This window comes from Cherax quadricarinatus, unplaced genomic scaffold (genome assembly GCF_038502225.1).
Source record: "Cherax quadricarinatus isolate ZL_2023a unplaced genomic scaffold, ASM3850222v1 Contig100, whole genome shotgun sequence".
NCBI lineage: Eukaryota > Metazoa > Arthropoda > Malacostraca > Decapoda > Parastacidae > Cherax > Cherax quadricarinatus.
Genome location: NW_027195126.1, coordinates 41,141 through 66,292, shown reverse-complemented (window position 1 = coordinate 66,292; position 25,152 = coordinate 41,141). Strand labels below are relative to the sequence as shown.

Here is a 25,152-nt window from a genome sequence, read left to right as displayed (position 1 = left end):
TAAATGTTGATGAAGATAGGAAAGCTGAGATTTCAGGCAAGGAGGAATAACATCTTATAGGAGAGAGGAAGAACCAGTTGTGAGTGTGGGGGAGGTGCGTGAGGCAGTCAGTAGAATGAAAGGGGGTAAAGCAGCTGGGATTGATGGGATAAAGATAGAAATGTTAAAGGCAGGTTGGTATATAGTTTTGCAGGGGTTAGGGTAAGGTACCTAGGGATTGGCTGAGAGCATGCATAGTTCCTTTGCATAAAGGCAAAGGGGACAAAGAGAGAGTAAAAATTATAGGGGAATAAGTCTGTTGAGTACACCTTGTAAAGTGTATGACAGTAAGGCGGAGAGCAGGATATCAGATGAACAAGGATGCTTTAGAAAGGGTAGAGCGTGTGTGGACCAAGTGCTTGCAGTGAAACATAAATGTGAGCAGCATTTAGATAAGGGTAAAGAGAAATTTGTGGCATTTAGGGATCTGGAAAAAGCGTATTATAAGGTGGATAAGGAGACAATGTGGCAGATGTTGCAAACGTATGGAATAGAAGGTAGGTTATTGAAAGCAGTGAAAAGTTTTCACGAGGATAGTGAGGCTCTGGTTAGAGCATGTAAGCGAGAGGGAGATTATTTCCCTGGCCAATTCATGAAATTACCGCCTCCCTTTCTTCGTCGACATTTAAAAGTTCTTCAAAATGTTCTCGCCATCTACCCAATACCTCCATCTCCCCATCTACTAATTCCCCTACTCTATTTTTAACTGACAAATCTTGTTTAACTCACTCCAAATTTTTTTCTTATTTTCATTAAAATTTCTTGACAGTGCCTCTCCCACTCTATCATCTGCTCTCCTTTTGCGCACTCTCACCACTCTCTTCACCTTTCTTTTACTCTCCATATACTCTACTCTTCTTATAACACTTCTGCTTTGTAAAAACCTCTCATAAGCTATCTTTTTCTCTTTTATCACACGCTTTACTTCATCATTCCACCAATCACTCCTCTTTCCTCTTGCACCCACCCTCCTATAACCACAAACTTCTGCCCCACATTCTCATACTGCATTTTTAAAACTATTCCAACCCTCTTCAACCCCCCTTCCCCCAACTACTCATACTTGCACCAGCCCACCTTTCTGCCAATAGTTGCTTATATCTCACCCGAACTTCCTCCTCCCTTAGTTTATACACTTTCACCTCACTCTTACTTGTTGTTGCCATTTTTCTCTTATTCCATCTACCTCTTACTCTAACTGTAGCTACAACTAAATAATGATCACATATATCAGTTTCCCCTCGATAAACATGTACATCCTGGAGCCTACCTATCAACCTTTAATGATCATTGAGGCTACCCTCAATGATCATTAAATCTTTAAGAGACTTTCCTAGAACTGATAACCACATTTGCCTTCCCCTTCAATACAAAAACGGGAGAGGCAGAACCCCCACTCACTCCACTGACAGTGAAAAAGTCAGAGTGCAGGTGAACAAGAAAATTAAAGAGGGCAACACAGTGGGGGCAATCAGAATCATTACCAGTGAAGAAACAGTTGCCCCCAGGGATGCTGACACGGCGGAAGCACTTAGAGGAAAGCACCCTGCCAGGGAAACCAGGGACACCAACAGTTCCAACACCTCTGTCCCCACTGTGGAACCATTGATCGTGGAAGACTCAGACTTTTACAAAGCAATAATGTCGTTCCCATCTGGCTCTGCTGGGGGTTACACTGGGATAAGGCCACAGCATTTAAAGGAAATGGTTAATCCAGTTATTGGGGGCATTGCAGAGACACTGCTTTCAGAGATCACAACATTCCTCAACAATTCCTTGGCTGGTCTTATTCCTGACGAAATTAAACATTTTTTTTTTGGTGCAACACTTTGTTCACTTAAAAAGAAGGATGGAGGAATTAGGCCTATTGTGGTAGGCAACACTTTTCGCCGCCTCGTTTCCAAAGCTGCTGTCTGAAGCATTCGCGCAGAGGTAGCCATGATGCTTCAACCAAACCAGCTTGGTTTTGGGGTCTCTCAAGGAAGTGAAGCAGTGGTTCATGCAACAAGGGTGTATATCAACAACCTGCCTGAGGACAATGCAGTGGTAAAATTAGACTTCAAGAATGCATTTAATCTCCTGAAAAGAGATGTGGTATTAGCAGCGGTACAACAATATTTCCCTGGTCTCTTCCCATTTGTTTCAGCTGGATACAGCAATGAATCAATGCTCCTGTTTGGAGAGCATGAAATCACATCATCAGAGGGTGTCCAGCAAGGGGATCCTCTTGCACCATTTCTCTTCAGTATAACAGTTAGGGAAATCACAGTCAGACTGACCAGTGAGCTAAACATCTGGTTCCTGGATGATGGCACAATAGCAGGTACAAAGGAGTCTCTCTTAGGTGATCTTACATAAGTGATGACACGGTGACAGGTCTCATCCTGAATCCATCCAAATGTGAAATCATTTCAGTCAACAAGTGATAAAATGCAGTGAGATCCAAACTACCAGGAGCATCAATCATTGCCCCTACAAATAGTGTCTTGCTTGGAGCACCTCTGGGAAGCGATGCCATTGACACAATCCTCAGGAAGAAATTAGAAGAACTGTGGAAAATGGAACAACGAATAGGCAATCTTGACACCCTCGATGCCTTGTACCTTCTCACAAAGTGCTTGAGTCTGTCCAGGTTGACATATTTCCTAAGATGTGCATCTTCATATGATAACTCTATACTGCACGAATATGACAGTATCCTGTGGCAGATTTTTACGAAAGTACTTAACCTTACTCTAAAAGATGGGCAGTGGAACCAAGCTACACTTCCAGTCAGACTAGGAGGCATTGGTGTCCGCAAGTCATTACAGATTGCACTACCTGCTTTTCTGTCCTCATGCATTGTATCCAGAGGGCTTATAGCAGCAATTCTCCTTGAACATCTTATGGACAAGACTGGACTCCAGGACCAAAAGTTCATTGACGGAGCCATGATCTGGGATAATCTAACGGGCTCTGAAACCAGACCTGCTCCCCCCAACAACTACAAACAGTCGCACTGGGATGGCCCGATAGTGGAGAAAACAGCCTCAACAATGCTTCAGAGTGTGTCAGGGAAGGATAGAGCCCGCCTCCTGGCGGTGAGAGCTCCTCATGTAGGGGACTTTTTGTTGGCTGTTTCCAACTCCAGCCTTGGCACACGGCTCAACCCACAGACCTTCCGCATTGGTGTTGCCCTTCGACTTGCCGCCCCTATTCTCGCCGAACACGGGTGTATTTGTGGCAGTGAAACAGCAGACCGATTCGGGTACCATTGTCTTGTGTGCCGTAAATCCGAGGGAAAGACTGCAAGACATGAGGAGGTTAATAACATCAAGAGGAGCCTCACAACAGCTGGATGCCCAGCAGTAAGGGAGCCACCCCAACTGTACAGATCTGATGGCAGCCAGAAGCGTCCAGATGGTATCACACTTCAAGCCTGGACACTCGGTAAGCAAGTGGTGTGGAACTATGCATGTGCATCTACCTTGGCTGATACCTATCTCCAATACACCAGGGAGGAAGGAGGGGTAGCTGCCAGCTTCAGGGAGTCCCAAAAGTCTAGAAAATATGGAGAATTTGCCGATCATTATATGATTGTTCCCATAGACTCAGAGATCCTTGGCTCATGGGGAAAGAGTGCATCTAAGTGCCTGCTGTATTTTGGGCACGCGCCCCAGTTCTGAAGAGCTTAATGAGATTTTCGTATTATAATCATTGACAAACATGTAACAATATGTACTAGACATTTATCTCTCACATCCATGTACTGTATATGCCATTGTATATCAACAATGCATCTCTTAAACCTTTTTATACCATATGTAATAAATGTACCTATTTGTAAAAAAGAATGAAAAAATGGGGTGGTAGGGGAAGTAGAATATTCAAACGGCTTCAGGCAGAAAACCAAATATTCTCCCTTGAAGCCTTTCCATCTACTTTTCTGAGGCTATGGGTCCCACTATTTACACCAGAGGTGGTATGAAAGTGAAGCATCCAAGGAAGCTATATAAGGGGTCGGCCAGCACCTCACTATCATATCCCACAACGGTTAAACACGTGACGCGCGGCGAGCCAACTTGGACAGGTCCTTTGCAAAACTCACCCCCAAGCTATTTATTTGTCCAGTGTATTATTAAATTCTACCCAAATTCTATTAATTATAAATGGATCTAATTTATATAAACCAAAGGAAATATTCATATTATTGTCAAAACTGCTTTTTATGAAACAAGATTCAATTATATTCCTGTCGACCATGGACTTGCTTGATACTACTTTCTCAACTTTTTGAAAATCAATTGGATGGTTAAAATCTCTTACATGAATAAATAGAGCATTGGAATCTTGTCCAGTTTTAATGCTATATTTATGTTGTTTTAATCTTAGTTCGAGATTTTTACCAGTTTGACCGTAATAAACTTTATCGCAAATTTTACAAGGAATCTTATAGACATCCATCAGCATTTTGGGGGGAATTCTTAATCAAAAGTTTTTTTTACTGTATCAAGATTTTTGAATACAACTTTAATATTAAAAGTCTTAAGAAGAGAAGGCATATCAACCAAGTTTTCATGGTAAGGGAGAACGAACATATTTTTAGTTGAATAAGGCTGGTTGCCCTTTTTTGGATTATAAAAAGTGTTCCTAGCAACTTTAAAAGATTTATCAATTACATTTCTTGGGTATTTTAAATCATTACCTATTTCATAAATTTTGGATATTTCCTCATCTATGAACTCAGGACTACAAATTCGTAAAGCTCTCAAAAACATTGATGAGAAAACAGACAGTTTGACTATCTTGATGCGAGGAATAATAGTGGACATAGGAACAGTTATTTGTAGGTTTTCTGTAAATTTTAAATTTGAATTCATTATTACCCTTAATAATTAAAACATCTAGAAAAGGCAATGAGTTATTTTATTCAAACTCAACAGTAAAGTTTATAGAATGGGCTAAGCTATTTAATTTTCCAAGAAAATGGTGTATATCTACATTTTTGGGCATAAGACACAAAATATCAACAACCACTTCTTTCAGAGTGGTTGTTTTGCATATTTTGAAATCACCTGTTTACTGTGATCTTATTGCATATTATATATATATATATATATATATATATATATATATATATATATATATATATATATATATATATATATATATATATATATATATATATATATATATACGACGCCAGATCCCAGGTAATAAGTATGGGCGCCTAGCCGAAGCTAGACTATGTTTCTACATACCCTGGAGCACCAGGTCTGCGAAATGTTAAGCATTTCATATCTCTTTTGTTGTTCACTGCATGTGGCAGGATTTGATGAAATAACTTTGAAAACGAATCTGGTGCCCCTGGGCATGGGAAAAGTCCTTAATTTGCAATACATACACACACACACACACACACACACACACTTCATATGTATTCAATGATATTAGACAAATAATTGAGCAGAAAAAACTTTCAACTCTCAGACATAACTGTTAAATAAAAGGTGAAGAAAAAGCGAACGTGAATGGAAGAAACATTAGAAGTTCCTCAGAGTAAATTACATATTTCTCCATATCAGTCACACAAATTCCAATTATGAGTATTCGATATTTTAATGCTTTCTGGAGCATTATAAATTTCAGGACTGAATAAAACGTTCAGAAACCTTACATTTCTGATTTGTTGTGCAACTGTGAAGTGTTCACTTTTCATTGTATTTCTCAATATACCTGTCTATCAAATTTAAAATGTTGCTGTTGTTGTTGTCGTCGTCGTCGTTTTTATTATTATTTTTATTCTCATTAGTGTATTATTATTACTATTATTGTTTATATTAACTATTATGCAATAAGTAAACAGATATAATCTACAGAACAACCACTATAAAAGAGATGTTTTTTTGCCACCCAAGTGGCTAGTTTATAGTGTATCCATATGCTCTTGTGCCACCGTCCACAGGATGGATATCAGTTGCACAATAAACTAGCCACTTCGGTGCCAAAACGTTATCTTCCACATTGATTGTTCTGCATATTATGTGGAAAGAATAGAGAATTTCCAACCGATTTCGTGATTTCTTACATCAAAGAATTATGGTATTGTGAGAAATCACGAAATCGCTTGGGAATTCAGCATTCTTTTCACAGTGGTTGCTCTGCACATTAACTATTATATTTCATCATTGCTGAGCGGTACTGACCAACTCATGGTGGACGCAGGACAGCGGAGATGTGGGGCTCCCTTGTGCCGTATAACATACTTGGTCCAGTAGACGGCCACATCTGCTGGTTCTTGCGGACGATCCTTCATAACTTTGGACCTTCTTGCTACTTCAGCTCTCATGCTGCCTCGTCACACACACCAAGAAATTATTTGTATTATTTATTTGATTTACAAATAGCATCATTACCCACGTCATTAAAGAAACATTTATTAAAGTATTTATTTATTATCACACTGGCCGATTCCCACCAAGGCAGGGTGGCCCGAAAAAGAAAAACTTTCACCATCATTCACTCCATCACTGTCTTGCCAGAAGGGTGCTTTACACTACAGTTTTTAAACTGCAACATTAACACCCCTCCTTCAGAGTGCAGGCACTGTACTTCCCATCTCCAGGACTCAAGTCCGGCCTGCCGGTTTCCCTGAATCCCTTCATAAATGTTACTTTGCTCACACTCCAACAGCACGTCAAGTATTAAAAACCATTTGTCTCCATCCACTCCTATCAAACACGCTCACGCATGCCTGCTGGAAGTCCAAGCCCCTCGCACACAAAACCTCCTTTACCCCCTCCCTCCAACCCTTTCTAGGCCGACCCCTACCCCGCCTTCCTTCCACTACAGACTGATACACTCTTGAAGTCATTCTGTTTCGCTCCATTCTCTCTACATGTCCGAACCACCTCAACAACCCTTCCTCAGCCCTCTGGACAACAGTTTTGGTAATCCCGCACCTCCTCCTAACTTCCAAACTACGAATTCTCTGCATTATATTCACACCACACATTGCCCTCAGACATGACATCTCCACTGCCTCCAGCCTTCTCGCTGCAACATTCATCACCCACGCTTCACACCCATATAAGAGCGTTGGTAAAACTATACTCTCATACATTCCCCTCTTTGCCTCCAAGGACAAAGTTCTTTGTCTCCACAGACTCCTAAGTGCACCACTCACTCTTTTTCCCTCATCAATTCTATGATTCACCTCATCTTTCATAGACCCATCCGCTGACACGTCCACTCCCAAATATCTGAATACGTTCACCTCCTCCATACTCTCTCCCTCCAATCTGATATTCAATCTTTCATCACCTAATCTTTTTGTTATCCTCATAACCTTACTCTTTCCTGTATTCACCTTTAATTTTCTTCTTTTGCACACCCTACCAAATTCATCCACCAATCTCTGCAGCTTCTCTTCAGAATCTCCCAAGAGCACAGTGTCATCAGCAAAGAGCAGCTGTGACAACTCCCACTTTGTGTGTGATTCTTTATCTTTTAACTCCACGCCTCTTGCCAAGACCCTCGCATTTACTTCTCTTACAACCCCATCTATAAATATATTAAACAACCACGGTGACATCACACATCCTTGTCTAAGGCCTACTTTTACTGGGAAAAAATTTCCCTCTTTCCTACATACTCTAACTTGAGCCTCACTATCCTCGTAAAAACTCTTCACTGCTTTCAGTAACCTACCTCCTACACCATACACTTGCAACATCTGCCACATTGCCCCCCTATCCACCCTGTCATACGCCTTTTCCAAATCCATAAATGCCACAAAGACCTCTTTAGCCTTATCTAAATACTGTTCACTTATATGTTTCACTGTAAACACCTGGTCCACACACCCCCTACCTTTCCTAAAGCCTCCTTGTTCATCTGCTATCCTATTCTCCGTCTTACTCTTAATTCTTTCAATTATAACTCTACCATACACTTTGCCAGGTACACTCAACAGACTTATCCCCCTATAATTTTTGCACTCTCTTTTATCCCCTTTGCCTTTATACAAAGGAACTATGCATGCTCTTTGCCAATCCCTAGGTACCTTACCCTCTTCCATACATTTATTAAATAATTGCACCAACCACTCCAAAACTATATCCCCACCTGCTTTTAACATTTCTATCTTTATCCCATCAATCCCGGCTGCCTTACCCCCTTTCATTTTACCTACTGCCTCACGAACTTCCCCCACACTCACAACTGGCTCTTCCTCACTCCTACAAGATGTTATTCCTCCTTGCCCTATACACGAAATCACAGCTTCCCTATCTTCATCAACATTTAACAATTCCTCAAAATATTCCCTCCATCTTCCCAATACCTCTAACTCTCCATTTAATAACTCTCCTCTCCTATTTTTAACTGACAAATCCATTTGTTCTCTAGGCTTTCTTAACTTGTTAATCTCACTCCAAAACTTTTTCTTATTTTCAACAAAATTTGTTGATAACATCTCACCCACTCTCTCATTTGCTCTCTTTTTACATTGCTTCACCACTCTCTTAACCTCTCTCTTTTTCTCCATATACTCTTCCCTCCTTGCATCACTTCTACTTTGTAAAAACTTCTCATATGCTAACTTTTTCTCCCTTACTACTCTCTTTTTACATCATCATTCCACCAATCGCTCCTCTTCCCTCCTGCACCCACTTTCCTGTAACCACAAACTTCTGCTGAACACTAACACTACATTTTTAAACCTACCCCATACCTCCTCGACCCAATTGCCTATGCTCTCATTAGCCCATCTATCCTCCAATAGCTGTTTATATCTTACCCTAACTGCCTCCTCTTTTAGTTTATAAACCTTCACCTCTCTCTTCCCTGATGCTTCTATTCTCCTTGTATCCCATCTACCTTTTACTCTGTGTAGCTACAACTAGAAAGTGATCTGATATATCTGTGGCCCCTCTATAAACATGTACATCCTGAAGTCTACTCAACAGTCTTTTATCTACCAATACATAATCCAACAAACTACTGTCATTTCGCCCTACATCATATCGTGTATACTTATTTATCCTCTTTTTCTTAAAATATGTATTACCTATAACCAAACCCCTTTCTATACAAAGTTCAATCAAAGGGCTCCCATTATCATTTACACCTGGCACCCCAAACTTACCTACCACACCCTCTCTAAAAGTTTCTCCTACTTTAGCATTCAGGTCCCCTACCACAATTACTCTCTCACTTGGTTCAAAGGCTCCTATACATTCACTTAACATCTCCCAAAATCAATCTCTCTCCTCTGCATTCCTCTCTTCTCCAGGTGCATACACGCTTATTATGACCCACTTCTCGCATCCAACCTTTACTTTAATCCACATAATTCTTGAATTTACACATTCATATTCTCTTTTCTCCTTCCATAACTGATCATTTAACATTACTGCTACCCCTTCCTTTGCTCTAACTCTCTCAGATACTCCAGATTTAATCCCATTTATTTCCCCCCACTGAAACTCTCCTACCCCCTTCAGCTTTGTTTCGCTTAGAGCCAGGACATCCAACTTTTTTTCATTCATAACATCAGCAATCATCTGTTTCTTGTCATCCGCACTACATCCACGCACATTTAAGCATCCCAGTTTTATAAAGTTTTTCTTCTTCTCTTTTTTAGTAAATGTATACAGGAGAAGGGGTTACTAGCCCATTGCTCCCGGCATTTTAGTCGCCTCATACGACACGCATGGCTTACGGAGGAAAGATTCTTTTCCACTTCCCCATGGACAATAGAAGAAATAAAAAAGAATAAGAGCTATTTAGAAAAAGGAGAAAAACCTAGATGTATGTATATATATATATGCATGTGCGTGTCTGTGAAGTGTGATCAAAGTGTAAGTAGGAGAAGCAAGATATCCCTGTTATCTAGCGTGTTTATGAGACAGAAAAAGAAACCAGCAATCCTACCATCATGCAAAACAGTTACAGGTTTTTGTTTCACAGTCATTTGGCAGGACGGTAGTACTTCCCTGGGTGGTTGCTGTCTACCAACCTATTCTATTCTTGAAAATAGAGATGCCTTAATTCTGGTGAAGCACTCTTGATTAAAAATAAATAAAACTACCATCTCATTCTTTGGATCAAGTCTAATGAACCTCTATTTTCCAGATGATATAACATTATAACAAAAGTAATTACACTTAGCTATTCCCTTTCGGGTTTTGACACCTTAGATAATCTATTTCCTTTCATACTGCGGATCATCTCCAGCATTAAGTTAAGTTTTTTTATATTATTAACACCTCGGACGTTTCTCAACGAGGCAGTGTGACTCGAAAAAGAAAAAAACTATTTTATCATCACTCACTTCATCAATGTCTTGCCAGAGGAGTGCCTACACTACAGTTCAAAAACTGCAATAAATTTACAGCATGAGATTTGGATCAATTTATCTTATTCTCAAAGGTCTCTAGAGTATACCTAGAGAGGATTATCGGGGGTCAACGCGGCCCGGAAGGAAGCAAGTCATTGTTTTGAAAAATATTCACTTTCATTATATCCATTATCATATTCTTTCATAATCCCTTACAGGGATATAACTTCCCTTTTAATTATATAACGAGCGCTTGTTAGACCCGACCGATGTGTTGCCTTGTGGAGAAATATTGAAATAGTCATGTCCTTGTATGTCTGGAGAGATCTTGTGAATGAGTGATGGTAATATCTTTATCTTTTTCGTCAACCTTGGTGGGAAAAACTGAAGCACTGAAACAAAGTCAACCTTTACGATACAACTAAAATCTTGTGGTCACAATTACCTCTTATCATTCATGATGATGCTGATCGCATTCTTGAGATTATCAAAAGTAAGTTGTTCCCAGAGAAGAACTCGGCCCCAGCCGTCCCTCTGAGCAGTGTTCATGTTGGAATACTGGTCAGCAAACACAGGCATTCCCAGCACCGCCACACCGTGGTACATGGACTCCAAGGTGCTCAGCAACCCACCCTGTGTGATGAACAAACGCAAGCGAAGGTCACCTGTATTAAATAACTAGTTACCTTTTTTCCTTCTCTTCTTCCCCTTCTCTTTCTTCTTCTTCTTTGAAAATCCTTTTTATTATTATCATTTTTATTATTTTATCTATTAGGAAACACAGTGAAAGTTCCAAATATTGCAGTAGTTTCTGTAAGGAACACGTATAAATTATGTACATAGTTGCTATTCTGTCGCTGGTATGTCACAGGTGACTTCTGAAAAAACTCTTAAATGCTGGATTTTTTGTCTTCGTTATTGGTCTTATTTATAATATATTTAATGTGAATTAATGAACCTGGTTAAAGTCCTGTAGGGTCTGCAGCAATTTTTAATGAGAGTCTTACAACATCCGAATAGAATTCATTATTAATAAAAAACTTATTATCAAATACTAAACATTATTTTTTCCACATTACTTGAATAATGATAAAAAAGGTATAAAATATTTTTTTAGCATGGATTAAATATTTCTATTTTAAAATACTTCAAAATAAATTAGAAATGATGTCTTAATATTTATGTTTTTTTTTTTTTTTAGCGATAGGTAGGTAGCGATACCAAGAATATCTTGTTGTGGGAGCTACTTGCCAAGACGGACATTAGGTGGTAGGTCATCCATGGTGTCCTGATCCCACTTCCATAAGACTCTCTGCTTGAGGGAAGCAAACACTTGAACCAAGGTTGTGCGGTACCTGTGTGTATAGTGTGTTAGCTGAATTATACGGCTGCTCTCATCTACTGAACCGTAAAAAAAATGTCAAATATAAAGACAAAGAAACAAGTTGGAGAACAAGCTTTATAATAACATGTCGCTCTGAGTAGTGTTTTATAAAGTTATGATAATGCTGAACACTGAACATGCTTCAGTTGTCCTAACTAAAGTTTGTTCTACAACCTACGTCTTTGTCTCCATACCTGTCAGTAATTAGCTCTTCCCTCTGGTTGTGACAATACATGCACGTCAAACTGTGGAATTCATAGTGTGATCCAGATTATAGTTATTTAAATATCCTGGTAATAAAATTACAAGTTAAGATGCATTAGTTAAACTACTTGTTATATCTTTAATAAAAATTTAAAATATATAAAATCAAATGTCGCATAAAAATATGAAGAGATTTTCCTATGTGGATAAAATCCTTCATGCAACTCCTACAGTACATATTTTAAGGAAAGTTTACTGGGCGACAGATCATTGGCATAACATGTGCATATAACTTTTTAATTATTATATTTTTTAGCAATTCAGTGCAGTGCAAAAAAAAAAACTTAATGAACAGGAACTTTACACTTGTTCATAACAGATCTTTACATTAATTTATTTTAAATTCTAACAGTTTATTAATGTATTTCTAAACAAAAATGTTCATTAGTAACAGTTATATTGAGATCATAAAGTTGGTGCGGCAGCTGATGGATCACAGTGTACACGTCAAGTACTTTTAAGCGAGATATATTATCAACTATTTATTGTCCTTATTGAGTAGAGTAGTTATATAGACACACACAAACATACACTGCTTTATCTCTTGTAGAATTAAGAAGCATAAAAGAGAATTTTCAGGTGCAATACTGTGAGGAATTAGCGATCGGTAAATTTGCAACAGTTTCAAAAATCAAGTTCCATGGATGGAGATTCTCACTAAGTAGTACAGTTTCCAAATTCCATGTATTACGAATAAAGGCAATGAATGGTCTGCAAGACCTGGTTATAATGAGATTGGAACAAACACGACTCAGCAGTATATTTGCCTTCACCCGCTATATACAGGTATGTACAATATGTACAGACAGAATAATAAATGTACATCACCGTGACAGATGGCAACACAGAAGCCAGAAAGAGTGCACCATACTCAACCAGCAGGTAGGCAAGTCTGCCAATGGTTGCCGCAAGTGAGCCACGTTCCTTCAGCTTTGGTGGGCTTGCCTGTGATTGGTCAGTGAACAAATGTACTGGTTTAATGACGGCTATCCTATCGATCGTTAAACCCTTAGCACCCGATTCACTGGATGAGAGGCAGCCTATATAGGAATGTGACATTCTCTTCGCATGCCAAACCGTATGTGATATATGTAGGGGGAAGATTCCCCCAAGAAAATTATCAGATTACTTGATCACAAATCTCTGTTAAGAAATTCTCCCCGAAATTTTCTTCACCACATCTCTTGTTGAATTTGGTGATTTGTTTTACACGTGTGAGGGGTTTAGACATCCGAAAGGCGCGTATGAACTTGTTAGGAGTGAGTGAAGATAAGTGTTTTTTTATGACTTCACATGCTGTTGGAGTGTTAGCAATGTAACATTTATGAAGTAATTCAGGCAAATTCTTTAGCCAGACTTGAGCCCTGGAGGGCTGGAGATAGGGCAGTTTTAAGAGGCATCTGAACTGTAGTATCGGAGTGCTTCTGACAAGACACTGATGGAGTGAATGACGGTGAAAAAGTTTCTTTTTTTGTCACTATAATAATAATAATAATAATAATAATAATAAATAAATTAATAATATATTATATATAACTTTTGAATACCTTCAGTATGTTGGAGTTTTCTTGCCTATCTACACTGAAGAAGACAATGTCATTACAAAAGTCCATCCTCTGAACCTCAGTCATCATGTCACTTGCAAAATCGGTCATATGGATACCTTGTTAACGGAGCCTTGAACAGTTGAAATATGACAGTTACACGAGGTGTTCGCGCGGCAGACTATTTTATCGTCTTATATCAATATTTTATCTTTGTAAACTAACCTAACCTAACTCAACCTAAGTTAGAAATGGGTTGCGAACCTTATGTGAAAGTGAGACAATTTTTGGAGAAGTGGGTTACATTTCCATTATTTCCTGACTATGATATTTTTTGCACTGAATTTTTTTCTTCGCTGAAACACAAGTGCCCATTTATACTATAATGTGAACAGGGGCAAGAAAGTGTAAGGAAACTTGCCCATACTTTTCCCAGACCTGGATACTTAACCCGGTAGCTCTCGGTTGTGTGCCAAGCCTAGACTCTAAATAAAATCTGAAGAGGGGATTAATTCCTCTTCCTTCAAGGATGTACCTGGAAGCTAGTGAAGGAATCTCGATTCAAGGAACTGGAGGTACCCTTTCCTTACTCGGAACATATATAACCCCGCTTAAGTTCGTATTCCTTAAGCATTGTATGACCCGTACGGGTTTAGCGCCCTCTAATACAATAATCTTATTAGAAACATTGATAATTCTTACTGCTCTGGCATACTGGAGGGCGTGACAGCTGAGCCAAGACTGAAGATGAAGCCAGCATCACCAGCATCTTGTACCCAGTCTTCAAGCTCCTTCAAGAAAAGATTCTTCATGTAAAATAATTATTTATTATTTTTTTATTAACACATCGGCCGTCTCCCACCAAGACAGGGTGGCCCGAAAAAGAAAAGCTTTCATTATCATTCATTCCATCACTGTCTTGTCAGAGGCGCGCATACATTACAGTTATTTAACACCCCTCCTTCAGAGTGGAGACACTGTACTTCCCATCTCCAGGAATAAAGTCCGGCCTGCCGGTTTCCCTGAATCCCTTCATAAATGTTACCTTGCTTACACTCAAACAGCACGTTAAGTCCTAAAAATTATTTGTCTCCATTTGCTCATATCTAACGCGCTCACGCACGCTTGCTGGAAGTCCAAGCCCTCTCGCACACAAAACATCCTTTACCCCCTCCCTCCAGCTTTTCCTTGGCCGACCCCTACCCCGCCTTCCCTCCACTACAGATTTATACACTTTCGAAGTCATTCTATTTCCTTCCCCCCTCTCTACATGTCTGAACCACCTCAACAACCCCTCCTCAGCCCTCTGGATAATAGTTTCGGTAATCTCTCACCTCCTCCTAATTTCCAAACTACGAATTCTCTAAATTATTTTCACACTACGCATTGCTCTCAGACATGACATCTACACTGCCTCCAGCCTTCTCCTTGTTGCAACATTCACTACCCATGTTTCAGACCCATATAAAAGCGTTGGTGTGTAGAATATATCACATCATATTAAATTGAGAATTACACAGCACCGAGTGATTTCAATCGACTTTGTTTTGAATACTGAGAACTAAAAGTCGTGTGACGCAGCGCAGCTAGACGTACAGTCAGTTGCGCTTTGTATGAATGTTCGTGCCTGCAAACACAAAATCAAAATCTTCCACATATAAAGAGAACCAAATTTCCCAAGAAAGTGCTGAGGCTTGGCCATTAATAGATAACAGAAACAGGGTTTTAAGAACACATCCTTGTGTAATTCCTCAGCTTAATCAATAGCAGCTTTTTAAGCTGTTATTGATCCAGACACTATTATGTTGTTTTCTAATGGAAGCTTTGAGAATAAATGGGAGTTGGCCTTGTAGAACCAAGGAAACAAACTAGAAATGTGTAGGAGGTAACTTACTTGTGAGAGAGGTTGTGCTGGACGCAGGTGTATGCCTCCACAATGAACCACGGCAGGAACATAAGGACGAGCTGGGTAATCGATGGTTTGAACACTGTAGAAATTCAACAAAATCTGACCTTTGTTAGCCTTAAACATGTATAAAATCACTTTTGTTTTCTTTAAAAGGCACAAAAAACAGAATGTGCAGCAGGTCTCACAACGTTTCGTTCAATGCTGAGTTTTATCATGTTATGATAAAGCAACACCAACTAAAACGTTGTCAGAATTGAAAACTTGCACTGAAAAATGTCTCTCTTTAATCATTTTCTCAGTCCATATTTCCGTCCTTCCTGGTAATTCCATTGCCAAATCACTCTGGGGCGAGAAAAGTAGAGAAGGCGAAACGACCATTCTTAAGAGTAAGGGGTAAAGGGGAATTTTTGGTAGCAGAGTAGAAAGAGTAGTAATAGTAATAGTTGTAGCAAATGTAAGAAGACTTGTAGCAAATGTAAGGAGACTTGTAATAAATGTTAGGAAACTGGAAACGAATGTTTGGAGACTTGTAGCAAACGTTAGGAAACTTGTATCAGATATTAAGAAACAAAACTCTGTGAAGACGTGTCTTGTTTGCTCCCGTGGACTGAACCAAGATGCCCTCCATCGAGCAACTTTACCAGCAACTTAAGGAAGAATTGAGGGCAGCGAAGATGGAGATACGGCGATTGACCGAGGAAAACAAGAGGATTCGTAGTAGTCCTCCTGTTTCGAGTCCTCAGGTCAAGAAGGGATCGTGGTCAGTGGCTGGACAGCAGGGGACGACGAAGTTGACGATCAAGAAGACGAATGGAAAGCCAGAAACGATGAAGAAGAAAGAGACTGCTGTGGAAACTCCCGTGGAAACCTCCAACGCATTCTCGGTGCTACCCGACGAATGTGAGTCTACTACTGGGATCGTCACGACGAACGACAACAAGGAAGGTAAGAATATTGTTGTTGTTGGGGATAGCCAGGTTAGATACATGGATAGGGCATTCTGCTTGAAGGACAGGAGTAGGAGACAAAGGGTATGCTTTCCTGGGGCTGGGATGGAGGACATTGTTAGCCGGCTTGACAACATCATGAACGGTAATGGGATCAATCCTATTATTTGCCTCAGTGCTGGAGGCAATGATGTAGGCAAGCGTAGAAGTGAGGATTTAGTTAGAAAGTTCAGGACAGCTATAGACATGATTAGGAAGAAGGGGGGGCGCCCTGTTATATGTGGCATTTTGCCAAGAAGAGGTGTTGGTAATGAATGGTTGTCCAGAGCAATTGGTATTAATTGTTGGCTGGATAAACACTGTAAGGATAATGCAGTACCATTCATTGACAACTGGGACAACTTCTATGGCCGAAATGACATGTATGCCAGGGATGGGGTTCACTTATCCAGGGCAGGTGTGGGTTTTCTTGCTAACTCAGTTGAGGGGGTTGTTGGGACTTTAAACTAGGATTAGTTAGAGGTATGGGTCTAGAAATGATTAATAATGAGTATGGATATATTGACTTATGCTCTGATATTAAGAATCTTAATAGTAACTGTCATGGAGTAACTCTGGGTAATGATAATTTCAGAAATTGTGTAAAAACAAAGATGAATAGGAAAAATGTGCAGAAGAAAAAACATATGATGGTATTTTATGCTAACAGTCGAAGTGCAAGAAATAAAATTAATGAACTACGTTTGGTAGCATGTGCTGGGAACTTTGATATCATTGCATTAACTGAAACGTGGTATGATTTAAAGAGTCGGGATATGACTGCTGAGTGTAATATTCAGGGATTTAAGTTATTCAATGTGGATAGATGTAATGGAAAGGGGGGAGGAGTTGCATTGTATGTTCGAGAAAATATTAATTGTTGCATAAAAACAGGCATAAAAATAGATGGAGCAGTAACAGAGTCTGTTTGGGTAGAGTTCGTGGAGGGTCAAGAAAAACTAATTCTAGGTGTAATATACCGACCTCCAGGCTTGGATCACGATAGAGGGAGACTTCTTTGGGACGAAATTGTTAGGGCTTCTGGACACAGTAACGTAGTCATAGTAGGGGACTTTAACTTTAGCCAAATTGACTGGAATTCTTTGACAGGTAATCTAGAGTCCAGTGACTTCATGGAAACAGTTCAGGACTGTTTTCTGAAACAGAGTGTAACTGAACCTACCAGGGGTAATAATTTGCTAGACCTAGTCTTGTCAAATAAGGAAACACTCGTGAATAATCTGGAGATCACTGAAGAGCTTGGCGCAAGTGATCACAAATCCATCACCTTTAGCATTAATTGGGAATGCAAGAATAATGATAATACAGTAAAAATCCCCGATTTTCGTTCTGCCGATTATAATGGACTTAGGGAACATCTGTCTAATCTTGATTGGGGTTATCTAGCTAATGATTTTATTGACGATAATCATACTTATGAATATGAAGGGATCTGCTTTTATGATTGTTTTCTTAATAATGTACACAGTGCCCAGAGTATATACATTCCCCAGAGAGAAATTAGGTCTAATAATAACGATCCCAAATGGGTTAACAGGAGGCTAAAGCATCTATTAGGGGAGAAAAGGGGAATTTATAGGCGCATCAGAAGAGGAGAGGTTAACCTTACTGACCAATATGTTCAGCTTAAAAGAGAAGTAAAAAAGGCGATTAGAAAGGCTAAACGTGACTATGAAATTAGAGTTGCTAATGAATCAAAGACTAATCCAAAGGGGTTCTTTCAAGTGTATAGGACGAAGGTGAAGGAAAAAGTAGGACCTCTGAAATCTGGGAATGGACAGCTGACGGATAATGAACTGGAAATGTGTTCCTTATTTAATGACTATTTTTTGTCAGTTTTTACACAGGAAGATGTAAATGAGATACCAGTAATTAACAATTATTTAGTTCCTGATGAATTTAAGTTAACTAATATTACTGTCAAGAGGGACATGGTTATTAAACAGATAGACAAACTGAAACAAAATAAGTCCCCGGGACCCGATGAGTTGTTTTCCAGGGTACTTAAGGAATGCAAGATGGAGCTTAGTCAGCCATTAACGAGTGTATTCAATGCGTCCATCCTTACCAGTGTTGTGCCAGAGATGTGGAAGATGGCTAATGTGGTTCCTATATTCAAATCAGGGGATAAGTCCACTCCTTCAAATTACCGTCCAATAAGCCTGACATCTATAGTGGGCAAGTTATTAGAATCAATTATAGCTGACATTATCAGAAGTCACCTTGAAGAGCATAACTTGATAAATGAATCTCAGCATGGATTCACGAGAGGTCGTTCCTGCCTGACAAACTTACTGACGTTCTTCAATAGAACATTTGAGGCAGTTGACAGTGATAAGGAATATGATATTATTTATTTGGATTTTAGTAAAGCCTTCGACAGAGTACCTCACAAGAGACTCTTAAGAAAAGTGGCAGCTCATGGTATAGGAGGTAAAGTTCTAGCATGGATTGAGGCATGGCTTACCAATAGAAAGCAGAGAGTTACCATTAATGGAGTGAAATCTGAATGGGGATTAGTCACTAGTGGCGTTCCACAAGGATCAGTTTTAGGCCCTCTCTTGTTCATAATTTACATTAATGACCTTGATGAAGGGATTACTAGTGACATGAGTAAGTTTGCTGATGATACAAAGATAGGCCGTATAATTCACTCTGAGGAGGATATCAATGAACTCCAGGACGATTTGAACAAATTAATGTCTTGGTCTGAGAAATGGCAGATGAAGTTTAATGCGGATAAGTGTAAGGTACTTGCCCTTGGTAATGAAAATAACCCTCGAAGCTATAATCTAGGTGAAGTAGAGCTTGGTCATACAGAATGTGAAAAAGACTTGGGAGTCATGGTAAGCAGAAATCTAAAGCCAAGACAGCAGTGCCTTAGTGTGCGCAACAAGGCCAACAGATTACTTGGATTTATCTCAAGAAGTATAAGTAACAGAAGTCCAAAAGTTATTTTACAGCTCTATACATCACTAGTGAGGCCTCATTTAGATTATGCTGCTCAGTTTTGGGCCCCTTACTACAGGATGGACATAGACTCATTAGAGAACATACAGAGAAGAATGACTAAAATGATTTACTGTGTAAGGAACCTCCCGTATGAAGATAGACTTAAAGCCTTAAATCTCCACTCTCTGGAGAGGCGTAGAATGAGGGGAGATATCATTGAAGTGTATAAGTGGATGACGGGCATAAACAAGGGAGACATTAATAAAGTACTGAGGGTGTCGAACCAGGTAAGAACCAGGAATAATGGATTTAAGTTGGATAAATTTAGATTTAGAAAGGACATAGGTAAGTACTGGTTTTCTAACAGAGTTGTAGATGCGTGGAACAGTCTTCCCAGTGGGGTGATAGAGGTTAGGACCTTGGGTAGCTTTAAGAAGAGACTGGACAAATATATGAGTGGGAGGGGCTGGGTTTGATTGGTGTCAAGGGGTACGGGAGTTATTTCTTGAGTAGCTTTAGTTAGATGTCGTTTTGATAAGGACCTGCCTCGTATGGGCCAGTAGGCCTTCTGCAGTGTTCCTACATTCTTATGTTCTTATGTTCTTAAATGTTAGAAGACTTGCCTGCTCGTATATTCGTCTCTTGGGATGTGAATCAATAGCTGAATTGAGTGGTGACGTGTACCTAGCTCAGTGGTGACGTGTACTATTGGTTTGGAAATAGGGTAGTTGATGAGTGGAAGAGTCTACCTAGTTGGGTTATTGAGGCTAGGACTTTGGGTAGTTTCAAATTTAGGTTGGATAAGTACATGAGTGGGAGGGGTTGGATTTGAGTGGGACTTTGACATCAGAGCTTATTTCTTGGGCAGCATTGAAAATTGGGTTGGGCAAATGTTTTGTTAGTGGGATGAATTGTAAAAGACCTGCCTAGTATGGGCCAACAGGCCTCCTGCAGTGTTCCTCCTTTCTTATGTTCTTAAACCACGATGGAAATAAATGGTATAAAATACCGACACAATGGCAATATAAACACAAATGCAGTATAATGTGATCCTTTATTGACTACGTTTCGCCCACACAGTGGGCTTTTTCAAGTCACAAACAGAACTACCAAGCTATACCCATCACTCGAATGTTAATAATGATAATAATAATAATAATAATAATAATAATAATAATAATAATAATAATAATAATAAAAGTTGTAACTAACCTATTAATCAGTACAAGACTTGCATTTGAACCGATTTCCGAAAGACTGGGCATATCATCTGGACAAAGGCCGCGGCGACGACATTCAGATTCCATTCTGTGGAAAATGGAGCACGTGAAACCATGACTTGCGTTGTCCTATATTATTTCTTCTCTGCTGGGAAAATATATATTAAAAAAATGTAAATAGTTAGTAAGGTATTCGTTTAGTATTCATTAAAATTGGGCATGTTAGAGGTGGGTTGGTACCCTAGTTTACATCAGCAGTATGTGGGTACTCAAGCCTACATAACACTTTGCATCATGGGATTAACACTTCGTTAAGTGTGAGGGGGAAGGAGGAGGACTGGAATGGGTTGTGCTATTTTGTTTATCAGGTGAGATGGGAGATTTGATCTTATTATGGATAACGTTTAAACACTGACTCGGTTAGGAGAACTATTCTGCGATATTATAAACGAGAGTTTTGTTTAACCAATCTTTACCATTTGTCATACCTTTAATGATTAAATTTATGTAGTGGAGACCTACTACTACTACTACCCTTTCTCTCTCTCACTCTCTCTCTCTCTCTCTAGACAGGGTTTGACAAGGTTAAGGATCCCTAGCTTTATTGACAAGCTATTTACAGGTTAAGGATTCGTAACTTTATTGGCAAGCTAAGAGCTGTTACCTACATCAGCTCATTTGAAAACATTTTTATTGTTATGAGACATACAAGTAGGGAACAGGATGAAGTTGGAGCCATCTTTGGGCCAGAATTTTCATTTGATCAACTGACTTTATCTCTTTGACATCTTTATACTGTACGAATGTGTTCCATACTCAAGTCATCCTGGGTATATATGATCTCAGATGGAGTGATGTTCTGGAGAAGGGTACAGCCAGAGTGAAGTTGCTGCTTTCTGCCCGTCTTGTGGATCCAAGTGTGGTACTTTGACAATATTGGCCTTGTACATAACAGTAAGGCCACCCACATCCCTCCTGTGTTGAAGGCTCTGCTGAAATGACAGATCTATCCAGGATGGGTCCAGGCGAGAGATGAGACGTCTTGCTCTGTTCTCTACTCTGTCAAGCAGTCTCTCTCTCTCTCTCGCTCTCATATTTCATTCTTCTGCCTACAAATGTCATTAATTTTTTAATATGATCAATTGCCGGTAATAAAGAAGGTATTGCATTTTTAAATTATTATCGTCATATTTTGCTGATGTGGGTCCTGCAGATTTTTTCATGAAGCAATGACTGGTTTAATTTGTTGGATTTTAAACTTATCGAGATCACAAGAGACAGAAAACAGTCGCTAGTTAGGTACGTTAGATTCTGAAACAACTGAAAACATGGACGTCAGAAAGTGTGTATTTGTAAATTCCACCAAGAGGCAAAAAATACTTTAATCCGTAAGGTGAAATTAAAGTAAATTTTGAGTCTATCTACAATAAAAGGTGCTTTAAACTGTTGAATTTACCGGTTAAACTACCTTAGGCCTCCTTAGGTTTTTTGAAAGTCCTGTCGCAGCTAAGATATACCACCTCCCCCAGGATGCAGAATCAACACTCGACTGGCAGAGAGGTATCAATAATCTGATAATTAAAAAGTAGCAGCTGGTGAAAGAACTTTAACACCTAGAAACCTATTTACTACCAGAAGGGGAGGGGGGGGGGTAAAGGGGTACATGGAAAAAGACTAACCTTCAGGTAGCTATTTGGCAATATAAACACAAATGCAGTATAATGTGATCCTTTATTGACTACGTTTCGCCCACACAGTGGGCTTTTTCAAGTCACAAACAGAACAGTTCTGTTTGTGACTTGAAAAAGCCCACTGTGTGGGCGAAACGTAGTCAATAAAGGATCACATTATACTGCATTTGTGTTTATATTGCCATTGTGTCGGTATTTTATACCATTTATTTCCAGGTAGCTATTTACTGGTAAGTGGACAATGGCAGGTATAAGGACGCGAACACCTCGTTACCTATTTACTGTTATTTGAGAAAAGGACAACGAGTGTCTTGAAGGTTTGATTAATGACAGAAAAATAAAAAAAAATAGTTACATACCTTGGTGATAAATAGTAAAAGAACATAGCGTCCATAGCAACATCAGAGAGAGTACTGATTGCTCTCTCCATGAACGTCATAGGATGTTTGAAATCCAACATAAAAGATGCGTCATAGGAGGGAAAGCGTGTATTTCCTATTATTGATGGTGCTGGTGCAACCAACCCTGCTGGACTCACGTATATAAAAGGAACCTGATGATAAATATATGCTTATTAAGTTGATGATATAATAATAATAATAATAGTAATTTTGATACTAGATGCATATCTTTCTCGCGATGCGAGAAAGATATCCTCTTATTTCATTGGCCTAACCTCATCTACTACAATACTGGCAACAGTAATACTGGAGGGTGATCATAAAATATAAGTGTGTATGGGTGTGAGAATGAATTTTTGTGTATATGTGTATATTCATATACATGCATGTTACACTCCAAGTATTGTAACCACTATTTCCTTCTTTTTAGAGCATAACAATTTTGGTCAGAGAGGTTAGGGTAATAATAGTGATCCTCCGGAATGCCTAATTTTAATTAAGTATATTCATAATACAACAAAAGCCAGAAATAATATACGAATTATCGTATATAAGTTAAGAATGCATGTTTCTTCTATAGTATCCAACATATACATAAGGCTTTCATAACAGACGATTAGGAGGAGATCCTAGATATAACATATATAAATGGAGATTACTTTAATGTATAAAGTCTTGTTTCCCAATTGGAAGCAGTCAGAATAAAACAGAATATGTCCAGGCCGGCTAATAAACCTTGGCCAGTTACCAGAGACGAGCAGGAGTGTTCTCGTTGGCTGCTACTTCTTCACTGCTCGTCCCTCAACCTTGAGCATACAGGTAAAGTGGGTCACGTGACGTGACTCGCCAACACTCAGTAGAGTAGTTGAACATAAAGGTGGGGGAAAGGGGGGGTATAACCATCGAACATCACGGCTAACTATACACCGGCACACCGGGCGGCAGGCAGGTTACTATACCTCCAATTAAACTTATCATGGCCATGTTACATAAATTATAATAATTGTTAATAAGAATTAGTCTTAATAATACAAGGACGTTCATTTCCAATTTAGCTATTAAAGGAAATAACCGCAATGTAATATTAAAGGAAGGTTAACCATAGGGGCATGACAATGCAGTACTTGAGTATACGTATTTATGCGTGTATGTATATGCATGAGTGTTTGTGTATTGAAAAAATTATTTTTTTGAAGCCATACTTCTACAGACGTTATGTTTATGCATATTTATGTGTGTATATATGTATGTGTACATGTCTGTATAAATATATAAGTCGTGCCGAATAGGTAAAACTGGTCAATAAGCCAGATCTCATTTAAAATTAAGTCCTTCTAAAATTTTCTATTATACGTTTAAATATATATTTTTTCAATAATGTTAATGTAAAAATTAATAAGTAAAACTTGCTATTTTGGCTTAAATAGGAACGTTGTTCTTGCCGAATAAGGCAAGCGAAAATTTGTGTATGCAATAATTTCGCAAAAATCGGGTTAATGTAAAAGTTAATAATTTTGTACCAAAAGTACCTTAAAAACTTTACCTGACCAAATTATAAGAAGCGCAATTTAATTTAGCCTAATCCAACTAAGCATATTTTAGAGAAGTTTACCATAATTTAATAATAAGCAAACGTAATGAAATATATTTTTTTTCGGTAGGTTCAGAATGATTTTTGCGATATTATTGCATACACAAATTTTCGCATGTTTTATTCGGCAAGAAAAGCGTTGCTATTTAAACCAAAATAGCAAGTTTAACCTATTCGGCACGACACACACACACACACACACACAGATACACACACACACACACAGATACACACACACACACACACACACACAGATACACACACACACACAGATACACCCCTGCAACCACAATTAGGTGAGTACAATTAGGTGAGTACACACACACAGATACACACACACACACATACCAACATATATATATATATATATATATATATATATATATATATATTATATATATAAGCTAACACCTGTATATATATACTAATTCCTATATATAGAGACCACTTCTTTATATTTTCTGTACCTCACAGTATTGTTACACAAAGCTGCGACATATATTAGTTATCTCATTATCGTCTTATTAGAGGAATAATCGACCTACTAGTTTCAGGTCACCTGGCAGCTTCCACTCTACTCTCACAGTCTGGGAGGCAGTTGACATATAGTTTATCTGCTTTATAGATTCATAAGCTTCAATATCATCTTACAATATAAATATAATAAAGTTTTGTATATTATAGGTTTTAAGTTAAATACAGAAACAAGTGCAAATAAATTACCTTAGAGAGGCAATGTTACGTAACAGCTTTAATTAGCTCACAAAACATCCGTCTAATCCCTGTGTTATTTATGTAACACCTGATTCACTAATGTAACTTAATTCTG

The 25,152-nt window shown here is 38.8% G+C and overlaps 1 pseudogene; it reads right to left on the bottom strand.

Annotated features, from left to right (window-relative positions):
- Positions 1 to 5,990: 5,990 nt before the first annotated feature.
- The window catches only part of LOC138851206 (UDP-glucosyltransferase 2-like), a 48,352-nt pseudogene continuing 29,190 nt past the window's right edge, over positions 5,991 to 25,152 (bottom strand).